Here is an 8,860-nt window from a genome sequence, read left to right as displayed (position 1 = left end):
TAACTCTGCTATGGTATGAACTGTTTGACTAATCTCTTTTTGCAGCATAATGCTTGAATGGTGGTTGATGCCATTGTATGGATAAGCACATTAACTTGTGCACATTGCTTTTACTTGTGGATACTTTTTAATGATGCCAAAAGGGGGAAGTAGTCTGAAGTTGAAGCCTAAGGTTTAGCTAGTTTAGATTGAGTCAGTTTGAGTCTTTTTATTTCGTATTTTCTATTTTCTGCTTAGGGGACCAGTTAGCCTAACTGACTTGTTCCAAAGAGTTTTGAGTCCTTGAAGTTTTTTTGAGCATGTCCACAGGTTCAGGAACTTCAAAAGTTTGTCATCATCAAAAAGGGGGAATTTGTTGAGTCCCTTAGGTTTTGATTGATAGTTTTGAATGATGACAAACAGCTAAGGGAAACAGGTCCTTGAAAGTGTTCGATACAGTTAGGGAAACCAGCTAACATAGAACACTGTTTCCCCAGACAAGTTATTACTTACATGAGTTTTCTTATTGAACTAACTTGTTTTTATACAGGGAACAGTTATATGATAAAAGTGTTATGTACTGGTAGGGAACCAGTATGTACTGTTTCCATGGTTGCTACGTGGTACAGCAGTCACTTACTTTATGTTGTGCATTAACCATGTTACATGTGCAGTAGTTGAGTTGATTCCAAGACTTGGAGCATAGAAGCCTTTCGAAGATATTTCGAAGAAAGATTGTTTGCTCATAATAGAAGCATTCAAGGAAGATTCAAGTCTTGAAGATTACATGAAGAAAAGACGATTTATGCTTTAATATGTTATCTAGGTTTTCATGTAATATGCTCCGTAGTATGCTTGCATGTTTGGGTTATATAAGTGCTTAAAAGTATATTGAAGTATGATATGAAATCTGGTACAAAGTTGGAACAGGTTTCATAACATGTTTCAATTCAAGGAACCAGGTCGGGGAACCAGGTTCACTGTACGAAATATTTGAGCTGCTGTTTTGGAAAAAGATTTTACAAAAAGATTTTTTCGAAAAGATTATTTTGAAAATATTTTGTGCAGCTGGAAATAAGATGAAATATTCTTGGTTACCTAAAAACTAGGAGTATTTATCTTAATTGATTGTATCTTTGTGATTAAATCAAATAAGATAAAAACTTTCCTAAAATTACAATATATCTTATTCTCTAAGATTGTGTGATTTAAGGAAACTAGGTTTTAGGAATCTAAGCTTATATAAACTCATCTTATTTCACATATTTCGTGTGCCTCTCCAGAAATTAAAAGAGCAATTATTTGAGAGCATATACTTAAGCACTAATCCCATTCATCAAGTCATATACAAGAGCATTCTAGTACTTAAACTTTTTCTCTTAATTAGCTTCGTAGAAGTGAGATCAAAGGGGAGTTCTTGATTCTTGTATTGAGTCTTTAACAAAGGGGTTAAAGGCTGGGTGAGTGTTTGTGAGTTCAAACACATTGGGCTTACGAGTGTAAGTCGAGAGCACACTCGGAGTAGAGTGTGGGGTTTGCTGGTTCCCGGAGTAGGGAACAGCAGAGTGTTCTTTGTCTTTGTTTTTCGGAGTAGATTAATAAAGAACTTAGGATAGGAGGACGTAAGCCTGAGTTGGCTGAACCTCGTTAAATTTGTTGTGTTCTTTATTGCTTTGTTTTATTTCGTTAAATTTGTTGTCTTCTTTATTGCTTATTTATATTCCGCTGCGTACGGGAACCAGCACAACTGGTTCCTCACACATAATCCGAAAAGAAGCAAAATTAGCCAACGATTACTTAACACTCAATTCACCCCCCCCCCCCCCTCTTGAGTGCCCATTGAACCTTCAAAACACATTCAAACAAAGCTAATTGAATCAAATGAAAGTCAAACACATTCAAACAAAGCTATTTGAATCAAAAGAAAGTCAAACACATTCAAACAAAGCTAGTTGAATCAAATGAAAGTCAAACACATTCAAATAGAGCTTTTTGAATCAAATGAAAGTCAAATGTATTCATCAAAGCTAATTGATTCGAATGAAAGTCAAACACATTCAAATAAAGCTTTTTGAATAAAATTAAAGTCAAATGTATTCTACAAAGCTAAACGAATCAAATTAAAATCAAACACATTCAAACAAAGCTAATTGAATCAAATGAAAGTCAAACACATTCAAACAAAGCTTTTTGAATCAAATAAAAGTCAAACACATTCAATCAAAGCTAATTGAATCAAGTGAAAGTAAAACACATTCAAACAAATCTTTTTGAATCAAATGAAAGTCAAACACATTCAAACAAAGCTTTTTGAGTCAAATTGAAGTGCAATGCATTTAACAAAGCTAATTGAATCAAATGAAATTCAAACACATTCAAACAAAGCTATTTGGATCAAATGAAAGTCAAACACATTCAAATAGAGCTTTTTGAATCAAATGAAAGTCAAATGTATTCATCAAAGCTAATTGATTCGAATGAAAGTCAAACACATTCAAATAAAGCTTTTTGAATCAAATTAAATTCAAATGTATTCTACAAAGCTAAACGAATCAAATGAAAGTCAAACACATTCAAACAAAGCTATTTGAATCAAATGAAAGTCAAACACATTCAAACAATGCTAGTTGAATCAAATGAAAGTCAAACACATTCAAATAGAGCTTTTTGAATCAAATGAAAGTCAAATGTATTCATCAAAGCTAATTGATTCGAATGAAAGTCAAACACATTCAAATAAAGCTTTCTGAATCAAATGAAAGACAAATACATTCAACAAAGCTAATTAAATCAAATGAAAGTCAAGTGCATTGTACGAAGCTAATTGAATCAAATGAAAGTCAAACACTTTCAAACAAAGCTAATTGAATAAAATGAAAGTCTAACACATTCAAACAAAGCTTTTTGAATCAAATAAAAGTCAAACACATTCAAACATAGCTTTTTGAATCAATTGAAAGTCAAATGCATTCATCAAAGCTAATTGATTCGAATGAAAGTGAAACACATTCAAATAAAGCTTTTTGAATCAAATTAAAGTCAAATGCATTCTACAAAGCTAATTTAATAAAATGAAAGTCAAATGCATTGTACAAAGCTAATTGAATCAAATGAAAGTCAAACACATTTAAACAAAGCTAATTGAATAAAATGAAAGTAGAACACGTTCACACAAAGCTTTTTGAATCAAATTAAAGTCAAACACATTCAAACAAAGCTAGTTGAATCAAATGGTAATCAAACACATTCAAAAAAAGCTTTTTGAATCAAATTAAAGTCTAATGCATTCAACAAAGCTAATTGAATCAAATGAAAGTCAAACACATTCAAACAAATCTAATTGAATCAAATGAAAGTCAAACACAATTAAACAAAGCTAATTTAATCAAATGAAAGTCAAACACATTCAAGCAAAGCTAATTAAATCAAATGCAAGTCAAGCACTTTCAAACAAAGCTTTCTAAATCAAATGAAAGTCAAACACATTCAAACAAAGCTAGTTGAATCAAATGAAAGTCAAACACATTCAAACAAAACTTTTTGACTCAAATGAAAGTCAAATGCATTCAATACAGCTAATTGAATCAAATGAAAGTCAAACACAGTGAACCGAAGCCTTTTGATTCAAATTAAAGTCTAATGCATTCCACAAAGCTAATTTAATCAAATGAAAGTCAAATACATTCTACAAAGCTAATTGAATCAAATGAAAGTCAAACACATTCAAAAAAAGCTGATTGAATCAAATGAAAGTGAAACACATTCAAACAAATTTAGTTGAATTAAATGAAAGTTAAACACATTAAAACAAAGCGGATTGAATCAAGTGAAAGTCAAACACATTCAAACAAAGCTTTTTGAATCAAATTAAAGTCTAATGCATTTAACAAAGCTAATTGAATCAAATGAAAGTCAAACACATTCAAACAAAGCTATTTGAATCAAATGAAAGTCAAACACATTCAAACAAAGCTAGTTGAATCAAGTGAAAGTGAAACACATTCAAACAAAGCTTTTTGAATCAAATTAAAGTCTAATGCATTTAACAAAGCTGATTGAATCAAATGAAAGTCAAACACATTCAAACAAAGCTATTTGAATCAAATGAAAGTCAAACACCTTCAAACAAAGCTATTTGAATCAAATGAAAGTCAAACACATTCAAATAGAGCTTTTTGAATCAAATGAAAGTCAAATGTATTCATCAAAGCTAATTGATTCGAATGAAAGTGAAACACATTCAAATAAAGCTTTTTGAATCAAATTAAAGTCAAATGTATTCTATAAAGCTAAACGAATCAAATTAAAATCAAACACATTCAAACAAAGCTAATTGAATCAAATGAAAGTCAAACACATTCAAACAAAGCTTTTTGAATCAAATAAAAGTCAAACACATTCAATCAAAGCTAATTGAATCAAGTGAAAGTAAAACACATTCAAACAAATCTTTTTGAATCAAATGAAAGTCAAACACATTTAAACAAAGCTTTTTGAGTCAAATTGAAGTCCAATGCATTAAACAAAGCTAATTGAATGAAATGAAATTCAAACACATTCAAAGAAAGCTATTTGAATCAAATGAAAGTCAAACACATTCAAATAGAGCTTTTTGAATCAAATGAAAGTCAGATGTATTCATCAATGCTAATTGATTCGAATGAAAGTCAAACACATTCAAATAAAGCTTTTTGAATCAAATTAAAGTCAAATGTATTCTATAAAGCTAAACGAATCAAATTAAAATCAAACACATTCAAACAAAGCTAATTGAATCAAATGAAAGTCAAACACATTCAAACAAAGCTAGTTGAATCAAATGAAAGTCAAACACATTCAAATAGAGCTTTTTGAATCAAATGAAAGTCAAATGTATTCATCAAAGCTAATTGATTCGAATGAAAGTCAAACACATTCAAATAAACCTTTCTGAATCAAATGAAAGACAAATACATTCAACAAAGCTAATTAAATCAAATGAAAGCCAAATGCATTGTACAAAGCTAATTGAATCAAATGAAAGTCAAACACTTTCAAACAAAGCTAATTGAATAAAATGAAAGTCAAACACATTCAAACAAAGCTTTTTGAATCAAATAAAAGTCAAACACATTCAAACAAAGCTAATTGAATCAAATGAAAGTAAAACACATTCGAACAAAGCTGATTGAATTAAATGAAAGTCAAACACATTCAAACAAAGCTTTATGAATCAAATAAAAGTCTAACACATTTAAACAAAGCTAATTAAATCAAATGAAAGTAAAACACATTCAAACAAAGCTGATTGAATCAAATGAAAGTCAAACACATTCAAACAAAGCTAGTTGAATCAAATGAAAGTCAAACACAATCAAACAAAGATTTTTGAATCAAATTAAAGTCAAACACATTCAAACAAAGCTAATTAAATCAAATGCAAGTCAAACACTTTCAAACAAAGCTTTCTAAATCAAATGAAAGTCAAATGCATTCAACAAAGATAATTTAATCAAATTAAAGTCAAACACATTCAAGCAAAGCTAATTGAATAAAATGAAAGTGAAACACATTCAAACAGAACTTTTTGAATCAAAAAAAAGTCAAATGCATTTAATAAAGCTAATTAAATCAAATGAAAGTCAAGTGCATTGTACAAAGCTAATTGAATCAAATGAAAGTCAAACACTTTCAAACAAAGCTAATTGAATAAAATGAAAGTCAAACACATTCAAACAAAGCTTTTTGAATCAAATAAAAGTCAAACACATTCAAACAGAGCTTTTTGAATCAATTGAAAGTCAAATGCATTCATCAAAGCTAATTGATTCGAATGAAAGTCAAACACATTCAAATAAAGCTTTTTGAATCAAATTAAAGTCAAATGCATTCTACAAAGCTAATTTAATAAAATGAAAGTCAAATGCATTGTACAAAGCTAATTGAATCAAATGAAAGTCAAACACATTCAAACAAAGCTAATTAAATAAAAAGAATGTCAAACACATTCAAACAAAGCTTGTTGAATCAAATAAAAGTCAAAACACATTCAAACAAAGTTAATTAAATCAAATGAAAGTCAAACACATTCAAACAAAGCTTTTTGAATCAAATAAAAGTCAAACACATTCAACAAAGCTAATTGAATCAAATGAAAGTCAAACACATTCAAACAAATCTAATTGAATCAAATGAAAGTCAAACACAATTAAACAAAGCTAATTTAATCAAATGAAAGTCAAACACATTCAAGCAAAGCTAATTAAATCAAATGCAAGTCAAGCACTTTCAAACAAAGCTTTCTAAATCAAATGAAAGTCAAACACATTCAAACAAAGCTAGTTGAATCAAATGAAAGTCAAACACATTCAAACAAAACTTTTTGACTCAAATGAAAGTCAAATGCATTCAATAAAGCTAATTGAATCAAATGAAAGTCAAACACAGTGAACCGAAGCCTTTTGATTCAAATTAAAGTCTAATGCATTCAACAAAGCTAATTTAATCAAATGAAAGTCAAATACATTCTACAAAGCTAATTGAATCAAATGAAAGTCAAACACATTCAAAAAAAGCTGATTGAATCAAATGAAAGTGAAACACATTCAAACAAATTTAGTTGAATTAAATGAAAGTCAAACACATTAAAACAAAGCGGATTGAATCAAGTGAAAGTCAAACACATTCAAACAAAGCTTTTTGAATCAAATTAAAGTCTAATGCATTTAACAAAGCTAATTGAATCAAATGAAAGTCAAACACATTCAAACAAAGCTATTTGAATCAAATGAATGTCAAACACATTCAAACAAAGCTAGTTGAATCAATTGAAAGTCAAACACATTCAAATAGAGCTTTTTGAATCAAATGAAAGTCAAATGTATTCATCAAAGCTAATTGATTCGAATGAAAGTCAAACACATTCAAATAAAGCTTTTTGAATCAAATTAAAGTCAAATGTATTCTACAAAGCTAAACGAATCAAATTAAAATCAAACACATTCAAACAAAGCTAATTGAATCAAATGAAAGTCAAACACATTCAAACAAAGCTATTTGAATCAAAAGAAAGTCAAACACATTCAAACAAAGCTAGTTGAATCAAATGAAAGTCAAACACATTCAAATAGAGCTTTTTGAATCAAATGAAAGTCAAATGTATTCATCAAAGCTAATTGATTCGAATGAAAGTCAAACACATTCAAATAAAGCTTTTTGAATCAAATTAAAGTCAAATGTATTCTACAAAGCTAAACGAATCAAATTAAAATCAAACACATTCAAACAAAGCTAATTGAATCAATTGAAAGTCAAACACATTCAAACAAAGCTTTTTGAATCAAATAAAAGTCAAACACATTCAATCAAAGCTAATTGAATCAAGTGAAAGTAAAACACATTCAAACAAATCTTTTTGAATCAAATGAAAGTCAAACACATTCAAACAAAGCTTTTTGAATCAAATAAAAGTCAAACACATTCAAACAGAGCTTTTTGAATCAATTGAAAGTCAAATGCATTCCTCAAAGCTAATTGATTCGAATGAAAGTCAAACACATTCAAATAAAGCTTTTTGAATCAAATTAAAGTCAAATGCATTCTACAAAGCTAATTTAATAAAATGAAAGTCAAATGCATTGTACAAAGCTAATTGAATCAAATGAAAGTCAAACACATTTAAACAAAGCTAATTGAATAAAATGAAAGTCAAACACGTTTACACAAAGCTTTTTGAATCAAATTAAAGTCAAACACATTCAAACAAAGCTAATTGAATCAAATGATAATCAAACACATTCAAAAAAAGCTTATTGAATCAAATTAAAGTCTAATGCATTCAACAAAGCTAATTGAATCAAATGAAAGTCAAACACATTCAAACAAATCTAATTGAATCAAATGAAAGTCAAACACAATTAAACAAAGCTAATTTAATCAAATGAAAGTCAAACACATTCAAGCAAAGCTAATTAAATCAAATGCAAGTCAAGCACTTTCAAACAAACCTTTCTAAATCAAATGAAAGTCAAACACATTCAAACAAAGCTAGTTGAATCAAATGAAAGTCAAACACATTCAAACAAAACTTTTTGACTCAAATGAAAGTCAAATGCATTCAATAAAGCTAATTGAATCAAATGAAAGTCAAACACAGTGAACCGAAGCCTTTTGATTCAAATTAAAGTCTAATGCATTCAACAAAGCTAATTTAATCAAATGAAAGTCAAATACATTCTACAAAGCTAATTGAATCAAATGAAAGTCAAACACATTCAAAAAAAGCTGATTGAATCAAATGAAAGTGAAACACATTCAAACAAATTTAGTTGAATTAAATGAAAGTCAAACACATTAAAACAAAGCGGATTGAATCAAGTGAAAGTCAAACACATTCAAACAAAGCTTTTTGAATCAAATTAAAGTCTTATGCATTTAACAAAGCTAATTGAATCAAATGAAAGTCAAACACATTCAAACAAAGCTATTTGAATCAAATGAATGTCAAACACATTCAAACAAAGCTAGTTGAATCAATTGAAAGTCAAACACATTCAAATAGAGCTTTTTGAATCAAATGAAAGTCAAATGTATTCATCAAAGCTAATTGATTCGAATGAAAGTCAAACACATTCAAATAAAGCTTTTTGAATCAAATTAAAGTCAAATGTATTCTACAAAGCTAAACGAATCAAATTAAAATCAAACACATTCAAACAAAGCTAATTGAATCAAATGAAAGTCAAACACATTCAAACAAAGCTATTTGAATCAAAAGAAAGTCAAACACATTCAAACAAAGCTAGTTGAATCAAATGAAAGTCAAACACATTCAAATAGAGCTTTTTGAATCAAATGAAAGTCAAATGTATTCATCAAAGCTAATTGATTCGAATGAAAGTCA

The sequence above is a fragment of the Chenopodium quinoa genome, unplaced genomic scaffold (genome assembly GCF_001683475.1).
Source record: "Chenopodium quinoa cultivar QQ74 unplaced genomic scaffold, ASM168347v1, whole genome shotgun sequence".
In the NCBI taxonomy this organism is placed as follows: domain Eukaryota; kingdom Viridiplantae; phylum Streptophyta; class Magnoliopsida; order Caryophyllales; family Amaranthaceae; genus Chenopodium; species Chenopodium quinoa.
This window is presented reverse-complemented; position numbering follows the sequence as displayed.